This window comes from Lactuca serriola, chromosome 3 (genome assembly GCF_051521515.1).
Source record: "Lactuca serriola cultivar US96UC23 chromosome 3, Lser_US96UC23_V15, whole genome shotgun sequence".
NCBI lineage: Eukaryota > Viridiplantae > Streptophyta > Magnoliopsida > Asterales > Asteraceae > Lactuca > Lactuca serriola.
The window spans coordinates 89,476,584-89,501,151 of NC_136410.1; positions in this window are offsets into that span (position 1 = coordinate 89,476,584).

Here is a 24,568-nt window from a genome sequence, read left to right on the forward strand (position 1 = left end):
AGAAATAGCATGTGATGAGTTGTTAGATTGAATAGTGTAAATACCTGCGAAGGTGGGCTTTATCTTCCCATCCTTGATGTCTTGCAGATACTTTAGGCAGCTTCGTTTCCAATGCCCTTTATTGTGACAGTGGAAGCACTCTGCATCCTTCGGATTGGAAGAGGGAGTAGCAGAACCACCTTTAGTCCCATCAGAAGAGGATCCATCATGGGTTTTTCTGTTTTGGCTTATATAAGGAGCCTTCCTTTTCTTCCTTTTCCCTTTTCCAATTGCCAAGACAAGGGCAGCGACAGTAGGAGTTGATGCAACATACTTGCCTTTCAAACTACTCTCAATAGTTCTTAGCAGGCCTTGGAGCTTGCTTAGAGTGACTTTCTCCTTGTTCATACGAGAAGTCATTTTGCACTAATCAAAACAAGAAGGCAAATAGTATAGGATGATGTCAATAGCCAACTCTTAGTCGAAGTTGACATTCAACTTCAGCAAGCGATCCACAAATCTCTGCATCTTTTGCAAGTGGGGGGGGGGGGGTGATGGACTCTCCATCCTTCATCTTTGTTGTTATCTTGGTAGCAATGATCTCGTACCTTTCTTGTCGAGCAATTTGATGGTACCTTTCCATCAAATCTTGGTGCATCTCGAAAGGATAGTAGTCATCGTAGGACTTTTGGAGTTCAACAGTCATGGTAGCAAGCATGATACACGACACCTTTGTCTCGTCCTTCTCATGATCCCTATATTCTTTGATTTCTTCGGGAGTAGCAATGTTTTCATTGATCTCCTTTAATTCTTTGTCGAGAACATACTCTTTGTCCTCGTAGCGGGTGACCATGAGAATGTTGCAAATCCAATCATTAAAATTTGATCCATCAGAGATGACCCTTCCACTCAAGTTCATGAGGGAGAAAGAGCCAGAAGCGTTGGAGTTGGTAGCGTTGTTTGAAGTCGACATTTGAAAAGGAAATGAGACAAAGTTTAGTTTAGATAAGAATCCTTAATATAACACCCAAATTAAATATTAAGGCTAGGATCCAACACAATATTTCACAATTCGGAAGAGGGATGACGTAATCCAATTAACATATATTTGAAGGTAGGTAAATGACGATTTACCTATTTTCACCATGAAAAATGAAATTAAGGATTAAGTTTTAAATGAATTGAAATTCCTAGATTCTTTTGAGATTCATTGAACTTTTCAATGGCATGTTTAAATCTCCATTATGCCCTTCAAGTTTGTGACCGGGATACCGAAGATCACAAATAAGGTGTGAATAACCATGCAAATGTGCTTTGTACCCTTGATGTCATTTATCACCTAATCAATGTACCGGTTAACCACACATGCTCCATTGATCTATGATAACATCGGTCTACCCTTTGCCACCCTTGCTAGCCCCAAGTTAGTGTGCCGGTTAGCCACACACGCTCCACTAACAACTTGGCAAGGTGCAAAGTGCAATTTCATGTAATAGCATCATTTTCACATTTTTCCTAAAGTAACTAAGATTGAGAATTTGTGAAAACATTTAGTTACTTTATAAATCATTATACTTATTAATGAGTAATTAGTTTTTCCTATCCACCCGTTAAGCTAACGACCCTCCACTGGTCAAGAGTGCGGTGGGTAAGAGTGGATACCCAATGGCAGTCATTTTATAGCCCACTACCTTAAACACCCCTTATAGACTAGCTTCGTGAATGAGACCTACTAACGGTAAGAATGCCTCGTCTTTTATATATATATATATATATATATATATATATAATTACTAATCTTTTAATATTATAATAGTGTAAGGATAGAATTTTAAACTTTTAAAACTCTAGGGTTTAGAATTTAAATATTTCAAAATTAAAACTTTTTAATCAAAATTTAAATTCCAAAACTTGAGGACAACTTTTTGGAACTTTTCAAAACCTTCTAGATCAAATTAAAATATAATTTAATGAAGCAAATAATTTGTCATTATCTAAATTTGACCTAATTCAATTTATGGCAAGATAATTCACATCAAATAATACAAATAATTAATTTTATCATATAAACTAATAATTATATTACAGTTTGGCAATTATCTTTTAATTGGATGAGGATAATCATTACCATATAATAAAATTTGAATTTTATCAGCCAAAAATGTTTTTGGTAATTATCCAAATCCAATTCTGGTCAAAATCCCGAAAAATCTGCCAACAGACGAGCCGACTCGCCGAGTCAAACTTTGGAGTTGTCGAGTAGCCCTAACTCATCGAGTTCATTAGAGGAATCGATGAGTTCATAAGCAGATTGTAGAATTTCAGCTTTTCCGGCTAAGATCAATTAAGCAATCCATCATATACAACACTATACTCTGATACCACTGATGGGTTTTGCAACATTACATCAATCCTATGGTGTACATGCCACCCTAATGCTTTGGATCTAGATTTTCTCTAATTGTACATGCAATAGTAATCATCCAAAGCTATAACCATAAACTAGCATGCTATTTTCGAAATTAACACCTAATACAAGGTTAGATGATTACCTTTCTTTGTAGCTTGCATGATCTTCAACCATTAAGAACTTAGCACCGCAAATGTGATGCCTCTAATAGATCACAAACACCAAGAGAAAGTTGGAGGAATATAAAAGAGAGGATAGGGATCACAAAATTCGGCTGGTACTCATCTTTGGGTTCAAGTAGCCGAATTCTAGAGTCCCAAGGGTTCCTTATATAGCTGAGCTATTAGGGTTTCAGTCACAACCTTAATCTGATTGCTTAGGCCTTAAGCAGTTCACATGATCCTTCCAGAAGGCTCCTATGGATGATTTTTATGTGGGCTTCCACATAAATTTCGTCCAACTCCTTCTTTTAGGAGTCCATAGCCTATCTTGCAATTATCTTATAATTACAATACGAGTCCCCTTAATTTAATTAATCTCTTATGATCACTAATTTAATTCCAAATTAAATTTTGACCAATATTAATTAAATAATATGATTTCTTAATTAATATATTATTCTTATAATATATTAATAAATCAAAATTAACCTCTTTCTCTATAATTCATCCAGTCAAGTTGCTATGGTTAAGGCAACCCAAAAGTACCATGCTACTATTGGGTCAAGTACATACCAATTATAGTTATGGGCTTAGACACCTAATCCAACAACCTATCCATTTTTGAGTCCAGAAATTGCTTTATAAATGTAGTTATGAACAATTTTGTTTTTTTTTCCTTAATTTTTGGGTTTGGTTTTTAGGTTTTTATTTGGACCATGGACCTTTAGGGTTCTGCTTTAATTTATGCTTCGTATTTAACTGTTGCTGATGTAATTCAGATGGTCGATCATCAATTTTATGAACTTTCAATTTTCTCCCAAATTTTGTGTGTGTTAACCCAGCTTTTGAAGCTAATCTCATCGCATTCATAGAATCAATGTGGTGTTGAAGAGATTGTCCTAGTTATTTTTTAGAATTAACAGGTTCATTATTGGTTATCTTTGTTAGTTTTTGTACACTACATTAGTTGGTATCAAAGTTGAATTCATGGTTTACAATGCCTCCGAGGAGAAACAGGACAATCGCCAATGTTCATGAGCAAGAACTAGAAAAACATATTATGGCACGAATGGAGGAGAGGATGGATCAAATGGTTGACCAATTGACTGACAAGATGGTCAAACTGATGAATCGAGGAGGGCAAAGGTATCAAATTCATTCATAGGTGGAAGATGGTGTGTTTCGCAACTCCTTTGACGGCAGTGATAGTTCGTATTCTGAAGACGACCTAGAAAGGCAGCCAAGGCGTGATTGTAGGGGTGACAATAGGTGTTGGGAGGCCTGAATGAAAATTGATATCCCTGAATTTGATGGGGTCAGTTTGAATCCGGAGGGGTTCATCGACTAGTTTTTGAGTTCAAAGAAGTCCCTGAAAATAAAAGAGTGTCATTGATCTCTACCAGGCTACGTGGTAGGAAATCTGCATGGTAGCAACAATTGAAACTGACACGAGACGGGCTCGGAAAGTCAAAGGTTGTGACTTAGAGGAAAATGAAGAAGTGTTTACGGTCCAACTTCCTACCCCATAATTTCAAAGGTTGATGTACCAACTCTTGCAAAATCTAAAGTAGGATGCCAAGTCAGTTGACGATTACAAAACTGATTTCTACCAATTGATTTTCCGAAACGATATCCTAGAGATAGAGGAATAACTCGTTGCTCGATACATTGGGGGTCTACGCGTCTAAATCATGGACTTCATAAATATGTTTGACCTGATATCTGTTTCTGAAGCGCACCAACGGGCGTTGGCTTTTGAGAAACAAAGCCATTGTGTGGGTGATTCATCTTCAAATGCCATTATTGGAGGAAGTTCTTGGACGGTTGGTATGATACCCATGTTGTGCCTAATCAACAAAGTTCGACATATAACAGTGTTGGACCAACTCCTAGGACAACTGGTAGTAGTACTTGAAGTGTTTTAGTTGTGGGGAGACAGGTCATCAACAATCAGAATGCAAGAAGGTCGGAAAATTTCATTTGTTTGTTGAGCAAGATGATTGGCAAAATGATGATGCTGGTGAAAATTATGAAGATTCCCCTGTGTATGACGAAGAGCCTTAATTTGAAGAGGAAGTTGTAACTAGAGATGTGGGGGTAAATCTGGTGGTAAGGTGCTCTTGTTTTACACCAAAAGTTGTTGGTGATGATTGACTCAAACACAACATCTTTCAGGCGACATGTACTATTTTGGGAAAGTTTTGTAACTATGTAATTGATTCGGAAAGTTGTGATAACCTTATATCTGAAGAAGCAGTTCAAAAGTTGGCTTTGAAAACATAAAATTGTCCTAAGCCTTACAAGCTACAGTGGCTTAAGGAGGGTGGTGGGATAATTGTATCTAAACGAGCCCTTGTTCAATTTTCTGTTGATAACACGTATAAAGATGATGTATGGTGTGATGTGGTTGCTATGGATGCTTCTCATTTGTTGTTAGGTAGAACTTGGGAGTATGATCGTAACATAGATCATAACGGACAGACCCATACTTACAGTTTCTTGTTTGGTGGTGTGAAGATAACATTGGTTCCCAGCAAGCCAAAGGAACTAGTTCCTAAACCTTCGGGTACACAATTGATATTTACTCAGTTTGAAGACGAGTTGGAGGCGGAAAGTAAAATTTTCGTGTTGCTAGGAAAGGAATTGGCTAAGGAGGTTGAAATTTCTGAGGCTATGGTTCCCCTGCTCAAGGAAATCGCTAATGTTTTCCCTAATGAATTACCTAATGGCTTGCCACCTTTATGTTACATCCAACATCATATTGATTTACAACAAGGAGTCCAGTTGCCTAATAGGACACATTATAGAATGAGTCTCGGAGAGCATGAGGAGCTGCAACGACAAGTGGAGGACTTAATTTCAAAAGGTCATGTTCGGGAGAGCATGAGCATGTGTGTTGTTCCTGCTTTGTTGACTCCTAAAAAGGATGGTACTTGACGTATGTGTGTTGACAGTAGCGGGATCAATAAGATCACAATGAGGTACATATTTCCAATTCCTCGACTTGATGACCTGCTTGACCAGATTAGCGGTGCCACTATCTTTCCGAAACTGGTCTTAAAGAGTGGGTATTATCATATTCGACTTAGACCTGGGGATAAGTGGAAGACTTCCTTCAAGACTCATGAATGATTGTGTGAGTGGTTGGTGATTCCTTTCGGTTTATCAAACACTCATAGTACGTTTATGCGTGTGATGAATCAGTTGTTCAGGCCCTTTATTAGTAAATTTGTAGTCGTTTATTTTGATGACATACTTATTTACAATTCTACTTTTGGTGAACATGGCAGCCATGTGAGGTGGGTTTTGACTGTACTTTGACGAGATAGTTTATATGCAGCTGTGAAGAAATGTGAGTTCATGGTCCACAGAGTCTTGTTCTTGGGGTTGTTTCTGGGGAAGGAATACAAGTGGACAAGTCTAAAGTAGTAGCTTTCAGACAATGGCCAACTCCAACTACCATCACTGAAGTTTGAAGAATTCATGGTCTTGCTACATTCTATAGGAGGTTTATTCCAAACTTTAGTTCTACTATGGCACCGATGACTGATTGTATAAGAGGGACGACCTTTACTTGGACTGAAGCGGCAGAATCAACTTTCCAATTGGAAAGAGAGAAGCTTACTACAACACTGATTCTTGTATTGCCAGATTTTTCTCAAGATTTTGAATTACATATGGATGCTTCCAAGGTTGGGATTGGAGCGGTTCTAAGTCATGGAGGACAAATTTTAGTGAGAAGTTAACGGGACCAAAGCTGCGTTATAGCACTTATGATAATAAGTTGTATGGAGTGGTCTAAGCTGTAAAGCATTGGATCCATTATCTGTTTCATAAGGAATTTGTTTTGTTTACAGATGATGATTCTTTAAGACATATTCGCAGTCAAGAGAAGGTGTCACACAAACATGGAAGATGGATGTCGTTCTTGGATAAATTCGCTTTTATGGTGAAACATAACTCTAGAATGTCGAACTGGGTGGCAGATACATTGAGCCGGAGGAGCAATTTGCTAATTAACATGAGAGTTGGTGTGCTGGGGTTGGATGTCCTCAAGGAGCAGCTTACGGTTGATCCTTAATTTTATTTATTGTTCTACAAGGTATATAATTTGGATAGAGGTCTAATTTCCTAGTGCATGAGGGTATACTTTTTAAAGGGAAACATTTATGTATCCCTGATTCTAGTGTCCACCTTCAAATCATCAGGGAGTTTGCATGATGAAGGGTATGTCGGGCGAGATCGCACTATACAGTTTGTGCAATCATCTTATTTTTGGCCTACTATGCGCAAGGAGGTGGATATATATGTTAAACGGTGTTGAATCTGTCAGTTGTCAAAGGGAACATCTACCAATGCAGGACTCTATATGCCTTTTCCTGTTCCATCACAACGTTGGGTGGATATAAGCATGGATTTTGTGTTGGGTTTACCACATACTCAACGGGGCAATGATTCAATCTTTGTGGTTGTTGATCATTTTTCTAAGATGGTGCACTTTATTCGTTGCAAAAAAGACAACAAATGCAATTAATGTGGCTTAGTTGTTCTTTCGAGATGTGTATCGTTTGCATGGATTTCCTTTTTGTATTGTTTCAGATCAAGACACTAGGTTTTTGAGTCATTTTTGGTGCATCTTGTGGAAAATGGTGAACACTCAGCTCAATTTTACTAGTGCATATCATCCTTAAATGGATGGCCAAACAAAAGTTGTCAATCGATCATTCGGGAATCTCTTGCGGTGTTTAGTGGGTGATCATGTGAAGGCGTGGGATCAAAAGCTTTGCAAATACGAGTTTGCTCATAATCATGCTATCATCCGAAGTACGAGATTTAGCTCATTTTAGGTGGTCTATTATGTTCAGCCATAGGGACCACTTTATTTGATGTCGCTGCCTGTTTATGGGGTTGTTCCAAATAAAGTACATGATTTTGATGAAGGATTGCACGATGTTCATAGGGTTGTTCATGACAACTTGGTCTGAGCTAATTCCAAGTACAAGCAAGATGCAAATAACAAACACAGATAAGTTGATTTTGAAGTAGGTGACTTTGTTTGGGCTGTTTTCACTAAAGATCATTTTTCGGTTAGTGAGTAGAACAAGTTGTCATCCAAGAAGATTGGATCAGTGGAGATTGTGGAGAAGATCACTTCCAATGCTTACCATATGTAGTTGTTAAGCCACATTCGTTGTTATGATGTTTTTAATGTAAAACATTTGCTTCCTTATTATGGGGATTCTTTAGATGATGACCTTGATGCACATTCGAGGTCAAATTTTGTCTACCCAGGAGGGGATGATAAGGGCCCTAGTGTGTAGGATCGGTACCTTGCATTCCTAGAGGCCCACGATCGTGTGACAAAAGGGGCTTCACAAAAATGGCCATAACTTTGGCTACGAGGCTCCATTTTGGGCCTAGAGACCAGTCAAATAGAATCTTGGAGCAAGGAGCACATCTAGATAAGTTCCCAAAGGGGACCTACCCATTTTTGAGTCCATAAATCGCTTTCTAAATGGTGTTATGAAAATTTTTGTTATTTTTCCTTAATTTTTGGGTTTCGTTTTTAGGTTTTTAACTGACCCATGGACCTTTAGGGTTCCGTTTTTAATTTATGCTTCTTATTTAACTGTTGCTTATGTAATTTGGATGGTCGATCATCAATTTTATGTATTTTCAATTTTCTCCGAAATTTTATGCGTGTTAGCCAAGATTTTGAAGCCCATCCCACGGTATTCATAGAATCAACGTGGTTTTGAAGAGATTGTCCTTGTTATTCTTTTAGAATCAAAAGGTTCATTCTTGATTTTATTTGTTTTTGTACGTTGCATCAAACATGAAAAAACTTCACCCTGTACTTCCAATCGACTTTACAAACTATTTATGGAAGAGGAACTATTGACCTCTTTCTATATACATAATAGGATCAATATTCATGTGATTCCTACAAGTCCTTATGAGTTTTCAAAAAGAAGAAAACAAAGCATATACTATACGAGTGTGTAAGGTATGCTTCCTACTATCGTACACTTAATCCTAAATGATCCAACTTAGGAGCCTAGGTTATAAAACGTATATCCATTAGATACACTCATACCTGGAAGGTTTACCGAATATTAGATAATGAATCTTTTTTTATATAGAACCTAACGATGTGGAAATCTTCAATAAATAAGTGTAAAAAGATGATGAAATCTCAAATCCCATAATAGCTCTAGGTACTTCTCGAGAGTATATATGATCTTCTCATAATCTAGAAGAACCAATGAGAAGTACAAGGGATAATAAAGAGAAAAATATAGGATATGCTTTTTTTTCTATTGTTTGGTTGAATGGACTCAAAATAAAGTGATGAAAGAGGCCATATTCAACAATAATGTGGATGATGATTCTAAGACCTTTGATAGATCCATGTTTTCTAGAAATGCTCCTTTGTTGAAGGAAGCTACCAATAATGAAATGGATTTTATTATTGGTAATGGAACTTGAGATTTAACTTATCTATCCAAAGAAAATAAAATTCATAGGATCCAAATGTATTTCCAAAAGAAATTATAATCTGTATTGATCCATAGCTTCAATTAAATCAAAACTAGTTGCTAAAGGATATATATAGAGAGAATGAATCGGTTACTTCGATACCTATGTTATGTTTGCTAGTATTAGCTTTATTAGAACCCTTATAAAAATAGCATTTTTGAAAAGACTATACATTCATCAAATAGATTTGAAGAAAAACTTTATTAAAGGCTATCTTACTAAGGAGGTTTTTTGGAGCAACCTAAAAGTTTTGTGATACTTAGACAGGAAGACAAAGCGTGGAAACTTATGACTATTTTTAGGTTTCAACAAAATAGTTATGACAAGTATATTTATATTAAATGAAACTAAGACACAATACTTATATGTGTTTATGTTAATGATATATTGATCAATGACACTCGCCTATAAGTTATTATTGGGACGAAGAAATACATGTACTCAAAATTTATGATGAAATATCATGGAGAAGTAGATATCATTCTTTCTATCAAGGTGCAAAGGAAATGTTAGCATACTTCTCTAAGTCAATCTGTCACAACCTTGCCCGACCTTTGGCAGAAACACCGAGTAGTGTGACGATATAAAGAGCACCAATCCTATTAACTTGAGAATACATGCATTTTGAAAGTCAACATAATGTTGGCGAGTGCATGCGTTTTTATTTTGAATTTATTTTAAAAATACTTTTCTTTTGTGAAAACCTTTCTTATTTATTTACCTAGCCTTCTATCTTTTTAGGGTATCTTTTATAAATCTTAAATTACGATCCTTTAAGGATATCTAACGATGCTAACGTGTTTTAATCAGGATTATCTGTTGTTAACCCTAATTTACTATCTTTCTAAGGATTTCTAATGATCCTAAGGAATTTGAATTACCATACCAGGCGTCCCTAATGGTAATCTAAGCTCTAAGGTAATTTTTAAAGTATTAACCTGAGCCCCTATAATTGAGGCTATGCCGGTAAATGTACCCCTAATCACAACACTTCATCTTATGTCGAATAGTAACATATATGGAAGGTATCATGTCGGGATTGTAGCTAGCAATCACAAGTGGATTTTTGTGGCCCCGTATTGATCTATACATAACTTCCTAGCGCTTGAAAGATTAATGATTATAGGTATTGGGGATACGCCAAATGTAATCAAGGATTTGGGATGAATAACCAAGTCACTAACGCATTAACCCTAGGCTTTTATCTTTTTAACTCGGAAGGTCCCTACTGTTTGTTTTTGTTACGCGCTTTGTCCCTATCTCACCTAAAAAGACTATTTTTTCCCTTGATTTCCTTAACTTATTTAAATAAACACACCCCCAACTCTAACCCCTCACATTACCCTATCCACCATACAATTTTTCCCTATTTAAATAATAGTCTTTTTAGGTAAGACAAGGACCAAGCGTGAAACAAAAATAAAAAGTAGGGACCAAGCGCGTAACAAAAACAAACATTAGAGACCTTTCGAGTTAAAAAAATAAGTTAGGGACCAAATGCGGAAATTACCCCAAACCATAGGGACCATCCGTGTAATTTATTCTTTATCTTTTAATCTTTTATCTTTATCATAATTACCACACACACACACACACACACACACGCACACACACACACACACACATATATATATATATATATATATATATATATATATATATATATATATATATACACCGTAATTATGGGTATTTTAACATGATATTTGGGCAGCGTAACAACTAAGTACAATGCATAACCTAATATCCTAAATCTTGTCTAGCATAACTCCTAGGTACTTAAGGTTTCCTAGGGATTTGGCAATTACAAAATCTAGGTAATACCTACTCCTAGATTATCGGGCATCATATCCTTTAGACACATCATAGCTTATATCTAGGGATAGTATCTATAGTTATATTATCCTAACACATCTAGCTTATTATGAAATGACTTAATATTTATAAAATAAATATTTTTATAAAATCATTTGTTAAGCATGTATTCCCTCCTGAAAAACATTTTAAAATAGTAAAATAGAGGTCGTGAACTCACTCTAATAGCATATCGAGAAGCACCCGAATCGTTGCAAATAGAGTTTCTTGCCATCAAGAGGGTATTGAAGTATATAGAGAGAGTTTGGAGGTTGGTTTGAGATTAAAAACCAAGAAGCACAAACCTCTATTTATTGTGATGGTGCACGTCGGGCACTCTCCTACATGGCATGCACTTGCTTCATTGCCCATCCAAATCTTGCCACATATTACCCTTATGGTGGTCCACATTTCCAAATCTTCGATGAATCTGGGGGTCAGATGTGCACGATGGGCATGCATGCACATTGACGCACACCCTTAAATCCTTTTTAAAAATTCATATTTTCTTCATTTGATCTTCGTTTCTTACCGTCTTTATATATTTATGTTGCTCTTTCCTAGAACTACAACTTTCCTTTAGGTTGCATCTTTTAATTTTAACTTTCATTTTTAACTCACATTTTTTATTTTATAAAAATCGTATCTCCTTCATACAACTTCCATTTTTTCCCTTCTTCCTTCCCAAGTTCTTATCTCATGATTTACAACAAATTTCTTTTTTGTAGTGTTAGCCAAAACTCAACCGTTTTCTTTGTTCTATTTTGACGTTATTAGCGTTATTAACTTGGTTGGTTCCTATTTGTCAGAAAACCTTAACTCTTCCAATTAGAGTTAGATTTTGTTGACGTTTATATTTTTGGGATCATTAGGTTGTGTATTTTCCAAATACACAAACCATTTTAACTTATTGATTGCTTTATTTCTTATCATTCAAGATGGGAAGTTTTTGTTATTATGGTTCGATCTTAACTCCTAGTAACAATCAATGATGGAAAATTAACAACTGTTACATTCTCCCACTGTTTTAGGAATTTTGTCCTCAAAATTCGAGTCTTATCTAAACTTTGAATGGGGAGACCAATTTCTTATGAAGGAAGCCAATTCCTTTTTTCCTACTTATTGAGTTAACTAAATTTCGTTTTTACTTTTCTACTTCTAATCTCTAACTTTATGCTTAGTAATCTAATCCTACCTGATCTTATTTTATACCTATAGGAAACCTAAAATTTCAATCAGACTTTGGTTGAGGATTTCTGGAGGGATTTCCATGTTTGAATTAATCATTTTAAATATAATATTAAAATGTACTCTTTATTAAAACATTTAAACTTCGAGGATTCCTGTCATCCTCGGAAAAATCTTACAATTATTTTTGTAGGGTTTCCTTTCCCCTCACCTTCCTATTTATATTATTTTCCAGTATTCCTTTACTAGATTTGTTGAATCTTACAGGCATCTAATATGTCCTACTTTTTTGCACTCCTTGCACTTGAAATCTTCATAGCTACCGAGATGGTGTATTCTACACTTACTACACAAGGGAGATCTTCCCAAGTATCCAATTCGGGGAACAACCGTTGGAGGCTTCCTTGCATCCTTTCTTCACTACAAGGGTCGGCTTAGTACTTGTTGATTTTTCCCCTATTTATTCCAATTTCCCTAGTCTTAATCATGCTATCTGGGACTTTGGTTTCCCTAAACTGGAATGCTAGCTGCATAGTTTCTTCGAAGGTGCGGGGCATGTATGCTTGTATCTGCTTCCTGACATGAGGTGCTAGTCCTTGGACATATGCACCGATTTTCTTGCTCTCCAAGCCAATCAGTTCTAAGCATACCATGGCTAGGTCCTGAAAGTTTATGGTGTAGAAGGCTAGACTAGACTTCCTAGTGCTCAACTAACTAAATTCATGTTCTACTCGGGCCAAAGTTGTCGTAGAATAGAATTCCATTATCATTTGCCTTTTCAATTCTTCCTAAGCGATTACATAGGCTGCATATACTCCTAAGGCCTTTACCTGGATACTCCACCAGATGAGGGCCTTCCCCATGAGAGTGCTAGTTGCAAATTTTACCTTAACCTCCTTATTACACCTAATCTCTATTCCTTTGATCCAGTGTATTAGGCCATTTACTCCTTCATCTCCACAGAAAGATCTTGGCTTACTACGAAGAAAATGCTAGTAGGCTTGATGGTAAATTTTCTGATTCCCTAATGCATCAGAGAGTTGATGCTGAATCATGGTTTGGATGGCGGTTATGTTAAGTAGGGCTACCATAGTAGGGTTGTTTTCCCAAAACAACAGATGAGAGGATTATTGGATTTTACCTAAAGGGTCAATCCTATTTCTTATTTGTAGGGTGCTTATAGTTTCTCTCTTAGCAACCTGTCTTCTTATCGCTTTTATTATTATTTTGTAATTAGGATTTTTGGATTTTTTGTTGATATTACATCTTTTGGTTGCCTTCCTTGAAACCATTTGATAATAGCATGCTATTGTTGTTTCCATAGCAACTAACTGTTACTTCCCTAGCAACTTACCAATTATAGCATGTTGTTGTTGCTTCCCTAACAACTTACTGATCATAGCATGTTGCCATTCTTTCCTACCAACTTATTGTTATTTCCCTAACAACTTACTGATCATAGAATGTTGTCATTGCTTTCCTATCAACTTACCATTGTTTCCCTAAGAACTTATTTATCCTAACAAGCTGTCATTGCTTTCTTAGCAATTTATCGTTGTTTTTCTAGAAACTTATTGATCATCCCATGGAAGTTCATTCTTCTTTCTCAGAAAATTTGACTCCTAAAGGCCTTGGTTATTTTAGTGTATCAACAGTGTCAAAATTTTAAAAAAAAATCTTGCATATGTCCGCTGGGCATATCATCCGCACTTCGTGCACAGACAGCAGATCAACATTAAAGTCGATTTTTGGCTTCATTCAAACATTCCATCTGTTTTTATCTTCTTTGTCGCTATTGGGGTCCACACGTGCGATGAACACTTGGCGTGCCTACTGCTTTTCATCGATTTCTTCACTCCATTTGATCACTATACTACTAGGTAACCTCTATGTTAAATCCTAACCTAAATTGTGGGCTAAATATCGAATTATTAGGGTTTTTAGAGGATTTTATCCTTTGACGAATTTTTGTTGTATTATGTGAAATTGAGGAGTAATATAGTTCCCCATACCACCGATTTACTAAATATATACTCAGTTGTGGGTTTAATTCATCTATTGATTCTTATTTTTATTTTTTTATTTGTGAATACTTTTAACAAAAAATCAAAATTTGGTATTGTTTTGGATGAAATGTGAAGCCTATATGTGTTCTAGACGGCTATCTGAACATCCCTAAATGATTTGTAGGTTGAAAATTGGATGAAACAACAGGTTGTCGTTCCTGCTGTTCTTCGTGTTCTTCGGGCGTGCCGCACAAATGCGTTTGTGCCACGTGCACTCACGTGTGGCGCACGTCCGGCACATAGGCCTTACTTAAATCCCCTCTTCGTTTATGTTATCCTAACTTAATTCTAACTATTTCCTAGCCTTATTTTGCTGTAGATATGTCGAGACGAGGTCGTCAAGCTACGAGTCAGTTACCTCCTAACTCGCCAACACATCCTTTCTTATAGTCCCCGATGACTTTCCTGATCATAGTACTTTCATTTCTAGCCTCATTTCCCTTCTGTCCAAGAAGGTCAGCATTCCTTAGGCTTTTTCTAGGAATATGGCGGATAACACTAGATTGTCTGCCCAGCTAGCACCATTCCTCACTCGATCACTTCAGGATGATATTCATCTCGAGCTTTTCATCTGCCACGGGTGGCGGTGGGTTATCGGGATTCGAGAGTTGGTCTACCAGGATCTCTTCTGGGATTTCTTTTCGACGGTCAACTTTAACAAGGAGTCAAGGCTTGAGCCACTCATTCAGAGTTTTTTTGGGAGGCGTATCCCGCTCCCGCATCCTCGTCGAGTTGGGGAGGCATCTAGGGATTTACACTTCTAATGAGATTTCGAGTCCTCATTTTTATGCTTTTTTGGATAGTTGTATCTAGGGGTTTTCGCAGTGCGGTTTGGTGCGGTTTAGAGTTGATACCGCAAACCGCACCGCACATGCGGTTTGAGTTTTTCGGAAACCGCAAACCGCACCACAAAAGCTCAAAACCGCATTATGCGGTGCGGTTTCATGCGGGCGGTTTGGGCGGTTTATGTGCAGTTTATACGGTTTGATAAGTTGTTTCAATTTATAACTTTGGTTGTTATTAATTACATCTAAACACTTTCAAATTTTATTAATTATATTGCATACCATTTAAAAGGCATAGATATTGCAAAAAAAAAAAACACATAATGTTTTGCTAAGTTGTTATGACTTATGAAATTTGATATCAAAGTCTTTTATGTCTGTAATTACAATAATTAATCATCGTAATATCGAATAAAGTTATTGGACAGTATGAAATATTTGGTGATTGGAAACTTTGATATATATATATATATATATATATATATATATATATATATATATATATATATATATATATATATATATATATATATATATATATATATTAATATGACGCGGTGCAGTTTGAACCGCACTTTGGTAACTATAAACTGCAAACCGCACCGCATAGTGCGGTTTAACAAAATTACGATCAGCAAAGCACACCGCGAAATTCTAAACCGCATTATGCAGTGCGGTTTGGTGCGTTGTGGGCGGTTTGTGCGTTTTATGCGTTTTTTTGCACACCCCTAGCTTTATCATTTCTCCTCTGCAGGAGTATGAATTTATGAAGGTTTGGGCCCACGCTTAGGGGTCCTACGTCTCCCGGTTGACCAAGGAGAGAACCTTCCGTTCTCCTATCTATTTGTTGCTTCACCGACCGGTCACATCCACCATTTTTAATAGACACGAGCGTGACAAATTTCCTTATGGCAACCTTTTCTATATGTGATGCCTCACACACACGGAGGTTCGTCTTCACCTTCCTTTTGCCTTTGCTCTTTACATGTATGGTATAACTCTAGGTACCACATCCTCAATCCATATTTGTGGGGGTCACTGGTTTACAAGGTTAGCCTTATCATATGGGGTTGATACTAGTGGAATGGTAACCATATCTATCTGGGAGTTGGGTACTACAACTCTTGGGAAGATGCAGATGCTGACTAGGGAGGCGGGTCAACCATGCCGGGTATCGGGGGATGTCATTGTGACGCCGATTTGGGAGGCAGAGCCAGAGGTCATTCTTGAGCTTTCCTTTTTGAGGCATCAGATACTTAGGCACGCAGAGCCTGATCATCCGGAGTCTACTCATGGAGATGTGATGTGTGGTCTTACCGCCGCACAGGAGAAACGCCTTTTGATGATGGCTCTAGTTGTCGTGGTGATGTGGAATTTGGGGATGGATCATCCGCCCTTTCCTAATGCGGATCCCGTTGTACCACCCCTTTCTCAGCCACACAACACAGGTTATGATGGTGCTGATCCTTCAGGTACACATCCTGGATATACAGATGACGATAACAATGATGAGGAGACCGAGACGGAGTCGAAGGGTGGTGAGGAGTATATTTGTGGGTTTTATTTTTTAGTTTGATACTTTTTAATGTATTCTGACATATTTTATTTGGTTTATATATTTATGGTTTTTATGCATCATTTGTGTATCCCAAATCAGGCACACATCGTGGATATACTGATGACGATAACAATGATGAGGAGACCGAGATGGAGTCGAAGGGTGGTGAGGAATATATTTGTGGGTTTTATTTTTTATTTTGATACTTTTTGATGTATTCTGACATATTTTATTTGGTTTCTATATTTATGGTTTTTATGCATCATTTGTGTATCCCAAATCAGATGTTGTATTGGTCCAATCAAGACTAGACATAGTTGATCAGGCTATGCATAGGAGTGACTAACCTTTTACACATTGAATTTCCTGGATATTTATCTTTATGTGTTGTGTTTTCGTATACGTTTATTTGTGATTGGCGTTTTATTATTTTTTTATACGTCTAGACTATGTATGGATCGGCCAGGTAGGAAAAGTCGGTGGGCAGGACCATTTTGGCATATAGTTGTTCGGAAATCCATCAACCCAATGCGACACTTCTAGCCTAGTCACCTTTCCAATACATAATCTATCAGTAGGAAATTTTTATGGTATAAAATTTTTAGTTATAGGTTTGAGGACAAACCCAATTGGAGTACTTGACCTAAGCTATAGTCGTAATTCCTACATAAATACTATGTCGCTATTCCTAAGGAAATACTAATTCACTATAGCTAAACCTATGCTCTATACCATCTCTGTCACACCCCTTCCTGACCTTTGGTGGAAACACCGAGCAATGTGACGATATAAAGAGCGCCAATCCTATTAACTTGAGAATACATGCATTTTGAAAGTCAACATAATGTTGGTGAGTGAACGAGTTTTTATTTTGAGTTTCTTTTAAGAATAATTTTTTTTTCTGTAAACCTTTCTTATTTATTTAGCTATCCTTCTATCTTTTTAAGGTATCTTTTATAAATCTTAAATTCCTATCTTTTAGGATATCTAACGATCCTAACGTATTTTAATTAGAGTTATCTTTTGGGTAACCCTAACTTACTATGTTTTAGGGATTTCTAACGAGCCTAACATATTTTAATTACCATACCAGGAATCCCTAATGGTAATCTAATCTCTAAGGCAATTTTTAATGTATTAACATGAGCCCCTACAATCGACACTATGCCATAAATATACCCCTTACCACGACGCTTCATTTTACGTTGAACAGTAACTTATACGGATGGTATCCTATCAGGATTGTAGCTAGCAATTGCAAGTGGGGTTGTCATGACCCAATATAGATCTATACATAACTTCCTAGCTCTTGCAACATTAACGATTATAGGTATAAGGGATATGATGAATTTAATGAACGCTTTTGGATGAATAACCAACTCACTAATGCATTAACCCTAGACTTTTATCTTTTAATCTTTTATAATTATCATAATTAACCTTTACATATATATATATATATATATATATATATATATATATATATATATATATATATATATATCTGTACACACACATCACATTATCTTTGTATATATCTCTCCCAAGTATGTATCATCAAATGATTTATGTATGTATGTATGTATATATATATATATATATATATATATATATATATATATATATATTATGTATTTGATAATTATATTTATGATCTCATAATTATCTGATATATATATACATCGTCATTAATATATACCCTAATTATGGATATTTGGGCAGCATAACAACTAAGTACAGTGCATATGCTAAATCTTGTCTAGCATAACTCCTAGCTACTTAAACTGTCCTTGGGATTTGGCCATTATAAAATCTAGGTAATACTTACTTCAAGATTATTGGGCATCATATCCTTTAGACACAGATCATAGCTTAAATCTAGGCATAGTATCTATAGTTATACTATCTTAAGACATCTAGCTTATTTTGAAATGACTTAATATTTATAAAATAATTTTTTTTGTAAAATCATTTGGTAAGCATTTATTCCCCCTTGCAACCAAAGTTTCTTGCCATCGAGAGGATATTGAAGTTTGGAGAGAGAGAGAGAGAGAGAGAGAGAGAGAGAGAGTTTGGAGGTTGGTTTGAGATGAAAAGACCAGAAAGCAAGCACCTTTATTTATTGTAATGGTACGTGCCAAGCACTCTCCTACGCGGCGTGCACTCACTTTATGGCCCATCTAAAGGTTGCCATGTGTCACCCTTCTAATGGTCCACGTTTCGAAATCTACGACGAATCTGGGGGTCAGATGTGCGTGACGGGCATGGCACGCACATTGACGCGCACCCTTAAATCCTTTTTAAAAATTCATATTTTCTTTATATGAACTTTGTTTCTTACCATCTTTATGTATTTGTGTAGCTCTTTCCTAGAACTACAACTTTCTTGTGGGTTCCATCTTGTAATTTTAACTTTCATTTTTAACCCACATTTTTATATTTTATAAAATTCGTATCTCCTTCATATGATTTCCATTATTTCCCTTCTTCCTTCCCAAGTTCTTAACTCATGCTTTACTACAAATTTCCTTTTTGTAGTGTTAGCCGGAACTCAACTGTTCTCTTTTTTCTATTTTTGACGTCAATAACGTTATTAACATGGTTGGTTTCTATTCATCATAAAAGCATAACTCTTCTAATTAGAGTTAGATTTTGTTGATGTTTATATTTTTCGGATCATTAGGTCGTGTATTTTCCAAATACACTAACCATTTGAACTTTTTGATTACTTTATTTTTGACTAAAATTTCCATGTTATCTTTCAAGATGGGATGTTTTTGTTATTATGATTTGATCTTAACTCCTAGTAACAATCAATGACAGAAAATTCTCAATTTTTACACAATATCATTAAATAGAGGAAATTTTGATGAAGTTTTACCATTTGAACAGGAAAGAATACAATACTCATTCTACTTCAAGTGTGAAACTTAATGTGAACCTTGGTTGAGTAGTAGCCTAATGAAATTATGTGAGTGCAATTGGTAGCATGATTTGTACTATGTATTGCACTTTAACTAACATGACATAAATGATTTACAAAACTAATCCAATATATTGTTAATCCATGTATAGAGAATTAGAAGATAGTGGGTAGAGTACTTAGTTTCCTTAAATGGACAAGTAATATTGAATTGACATGCACATCATCATCCAATATAATATAACGGTATTCTAATGTTAGGCCAATAGATTATGCCAAAAATTCAAAATAAATGAGTGGTTGGATTGACACTCTAACTAGAGGAGCTATCTCTTCAGTGAGTAATAATCAAACATATATAGCTCACACGCCAATGGATGATAAGAGGTATATTTTATTTCCTTAGTAGAAATAGGAAAAGATATGGAGTAGAATAGAGATATAATCATAGATATCTTTATGTAGGATATTCTTATGTCATATATTCCCATATATTCTCACATTGAAAAACGTATATATTGTTGTGTATAATGGGAAGTTGAGACACATTAGTCTTCGACAAATTTATGTTACACAACTAATTGAAAGTGGTATAACAAAAGTTGTCTATGTCCAGACAAGTTGGAAATTGGAAGATCCTTACCAAACCTATGAAAATAAATTTGGAATAACCACAAGAGATATGGTTCTAAAACCGTTTTGTTTGGTAATGGAAACCCTACTTGAAAAGAATTTGTAATTCTGATATTTAAAGGGTATAAAAAAAATCTCTAACACTAGAAGGTACTACCAATAATGATAGATACATTTGAGGTAATATAGTATGTCATTGCCATGAACGATTTTGATTTACAACTCTTGAAAAAGTTTTGGAGTCGTCTAAGCAATAAAGATATAAAAAACTTCATGCATGATCTGAAGGTGATGCCACCTCAAAGGAAGATTAGTGACTTATATTCAAAAGGGTCATGAAAATGTTTTATAGGGTATGGTCATATTAATAATCATTGAGAACACAAAGATAACATGTGATATATAGGAGTAAACTAAAGAATTCATGAGGTTATAGTGATATCCCCATTTAGTTCCCAAAACATGATAATAGAATTGTAAAAGCATTTCTGAAGAAATGTATTAAATTTATATTTAGAAACCATGGGATGTCATCGTCAATACAGATACATAAGCATAAAAAACTCTTAATAGGAGTTAAAAATCTAATTATACTAATGGCTTACAAACTCCTCAAATCACTCATCATCCAAGTGTCTCTGTACCGTTACATGTGATACAAAGAAATTGAGTGGGTCAGGCTTGGGGGCCATTTGAGCACATATGGTTTTTAACCAACAATAATTAAGTTCTTTAATTATATATTTTACATCAAATAATTTACCCGATTACACATTCTCGTTATTCTTACATACTGATCCTAAAATATTGATCTGAATGGACCAATCATAAGGTGCATCATCATCAACCGGTACGCAATACTGGTTGGGATTCCTTTAACAAATAGTTCATTAACGTATATAGGTTGTGAGCCTACTAGCATTTCCACTAGACTGTCTAGAATAGTCTGTTTTCGTCATCAATACTCTGCTAAATGACTGGTTTATCAATAGTCAATTCCTCTCATTATTTTCATCACCCATCATTAATATATATATATATATATATATATATATATATATATATATATGTATATATAATAGTATATAAAAATACGTATATGATTAAATCAAGAAAATCATATAATTCATTTAATCACAATTATCAAGTTACAGATAATCGGCACACATAATGTTTAATCATCTAGATAATTTATATCTATGTGTAAGCTGAAAGTGACTATGCACTCACTTGTAAAAGTGTTGAATGGAAAGTTCAGCAACACTTCGCTTTAGCACTTAGCCTTTCGTTTGATGTGATCTAGGTTCGACTATCACAATGTCTTTGTTTATTATTTCTTATGACTAATTAATTGTCCAAATTCCTCAATAATCCCGATGTAAAGCGAGAGGACTGTCAAGTAAGGATCAACCATGCAAGAAGTTGGGAGGCAGGACCATTTCAGAGTATAACCTTTCTTAAATCCAATAACCAAGCCAACGTGGTCATTCTAGGCACCTCTCCGATACGTAGATCCATCAGTACAATGACATGGAATTATTGATAAATCTTATTTATAGATTCATAACAATGACTATGAATATAAATATAAATTACACTAAAATAAGGTTGAGTGTAATTTAAGTTACAGTTATTTCCTAGACAGATGTCCATAAATTTCACTAGAAGAGCTTCTACTTGATAGTTACTACTTGTCGAGCACCCATGGGTAGCATGGCTTCGTTTGAGTACCAAAAACTAAGGGAAAATGGTCAAAAAGGCTGAAAGATTCAAGAGAATTTTTCTGTAGGGCCGGAATATGAGAAGCTGATTCCGATGCGGGTGTTTATAGCCGAAAAAACCATGCCCGCCACGCCCAGACCAAGTGCGCATCGCGCCTTACCGTGGTCGGTCCTCTAAGACATCAATATGTGTTTTATGTTGTGTGGTGTGACGTGGTTAAGCGGCTAAGTATGACCATAAATTAAAAAAATTCATATCTCGCCCATACGTACTCTGCTTTCGAAGTTTTCTATATCCACGCATTGGTATTTCTGAGTACAACAATTTTTATTTAGACCAGGTCGACTAATTCTCAGCTACTCTTAAATTTAATAGTCTGCAAAGATTATACTGTTAGAGAATAATGTAAAATTCATAAACTTTACATACAAACTCCGTTTTTGACTCTCTTTATATCTTTGGGCTCCTATTAATGAGATCTTCAACTTCTGTTTATATTGTTTCTGCTGACAATCAATCATGCTAAAATTCGATATATGTGTCCGTACTGCTGCGCTGAAACTTCTAAAATCATAACTTCCTCATACAAAGTCAGATATGGTCATTCTTTATACTCATGCTCTCAGTTTTACAATTACTATGACTTTCGTTTATATTACTTAGGCTAATAATCAACCTATATAAAATTCACTTTTTACAACATGCGTTGTCATATCAGATAGAACATGAAACTTCAACGGGTCAAAAATTCTTCGTTCTAAGCCCGATTTGAGCGTTTCTTATATCCCTAAAATCCTCGTCACGACTACTTCGACTTTCATCAAGCCTATTTGGACTTATTATTACTCTATTTAATACACATATTTTATTTCTTATTTTATTAAAGGTTAAAATTGTTGACCATTACAATTATATCAACTTATTAATGCATAAAGATAAACGGGGACGTTACAATTTTCTCCCCTTTAGGATGATTCCGTCCCAGAATCATGCATCGACAAACAGATGTGGATAGCGACTCTTCATCTTGCTTTTTGTCTCCCACGTGAGGTTCGACCCTACCGTTTGTTTCCATAGCACAAGCACTAATCCAACAATATTACGTCGTAACTTCTTTGTTGTACGATCAACAATCACTTCGGGATCTTCAATCAATCTCATGTTTTCATTGATACTCATTTCTATAAGTGGAATCACATCGAAAACTTCTTCTGCGAACTTCCTCAAATAACACATGTGAAGGTGTTTTGAATACCTTCGAGTTCTTCGGGAAACTCCAGCTTGTAAGCTTGGTTCCCAAATTTATGAAGAACTTTGATGGAATCAGGTTTTCTTGCTTTCCGAATTTGATAAGTACCTTCCATGGAGAGACGTTGGCAACAATTGGTTTCCTATTTTAAAAGTAATTGGTTGTTGCTTCTTATTTTCATAGCTATTTTGACGGTTTTGAGCTGCTAGCCTCCATTCTTTGATTACTTTCAGTTTCTTGGTAGTCTAATGAACAATCTCTAGACCTATAAAATGCTTATCTCCAGCTTCAAGCCAACAAGACGGCGTACCACACTTCTATCTGTATAGTGCTTGATAAGGTGTCATCTTAATGCTCGAATGGTGACTATAGTTCTACGAAAATTGCACCAATGGTAGATTCTCATCACAGTTACCTATAAACTTCAAGGTATAAGCTCTCAAAATATCTTCCAATGTTTGAATCATTCTCTCTCTTTGACCATTAGTCTGTGGATGGTATGCTGTACTCAAGCATAAATTTGTACCAAACTCTTCTTGTAGGCTCTTCCAAAACCTAGAGGTCAAACGCCCATCATAGTTTAAAACAATTGTCAACGAAATACCAAAAGTTATCACTATCTCCTTCACATAAACATTTTCAAGCATATCCATAGACAATCTCTTGTTGGCTGCTATGAAATATGAACTCTTCATCAGTCGATCTATGATTACCCAAATCATATCGTAATCTTCCTTTGTTCTGGGTAATTTGGTCACATAATCCATGGTGATGTCTTTCCATTCACCCATGGGTACAGGTAAAGGTTCCAAATTCCCATATGTTTTCTAATGATGCGCTTTAACTCTTGTGCATGTCATACACTCAACCACATACTTAGCAATATTGAGCTACATTGTCGGCCACCATTAATATGGTTTCAAATCCCTAGACATCTTGGTGTTGCCTGTATAAATTGATAACATGTTCTTGTGAGCTTCTTCCATAAGAAGATCCCTCATTCCTCCCATCTTAGGCACCAAAATTCTGTTTTGGAATACCTTCAATTGTTGACTGTTTGTAATGAACACTAACGTTTTTCCTAAACGTTCCTCCTTCCTGTTATTTCTCTCCCAAGCTTCATTTTGTGCCTTCTTGATGTTCTCCACAATCGTTGAGACAATTTCAATTCTTAATGCTCTTTTCCTTTTCCTTTCAAGGTTTATTTTTCTACTCAAAGCTTCTGCTATGATATTCACTTTACAAGGGTGGTAAAGTATCTCATAATCTTAATCTTTGAGTAACTCTAGCCAACATCTTGTCTCATATTCAATTCCTTTTAATCAAGGAGATACTTGAGACTCTTATGATTGATGAAAAGTTTACATTTTGTTCCATAAAGATAACGCATCCATATCTTTAGTGCAAAAACCACCGCTGCTAACTCCAAATCATGAGTGTGGTAGTTTTTCTCGTGATCTTTAGTTGTGTGACAACCCGATATTTCGAGTCAATGTAATG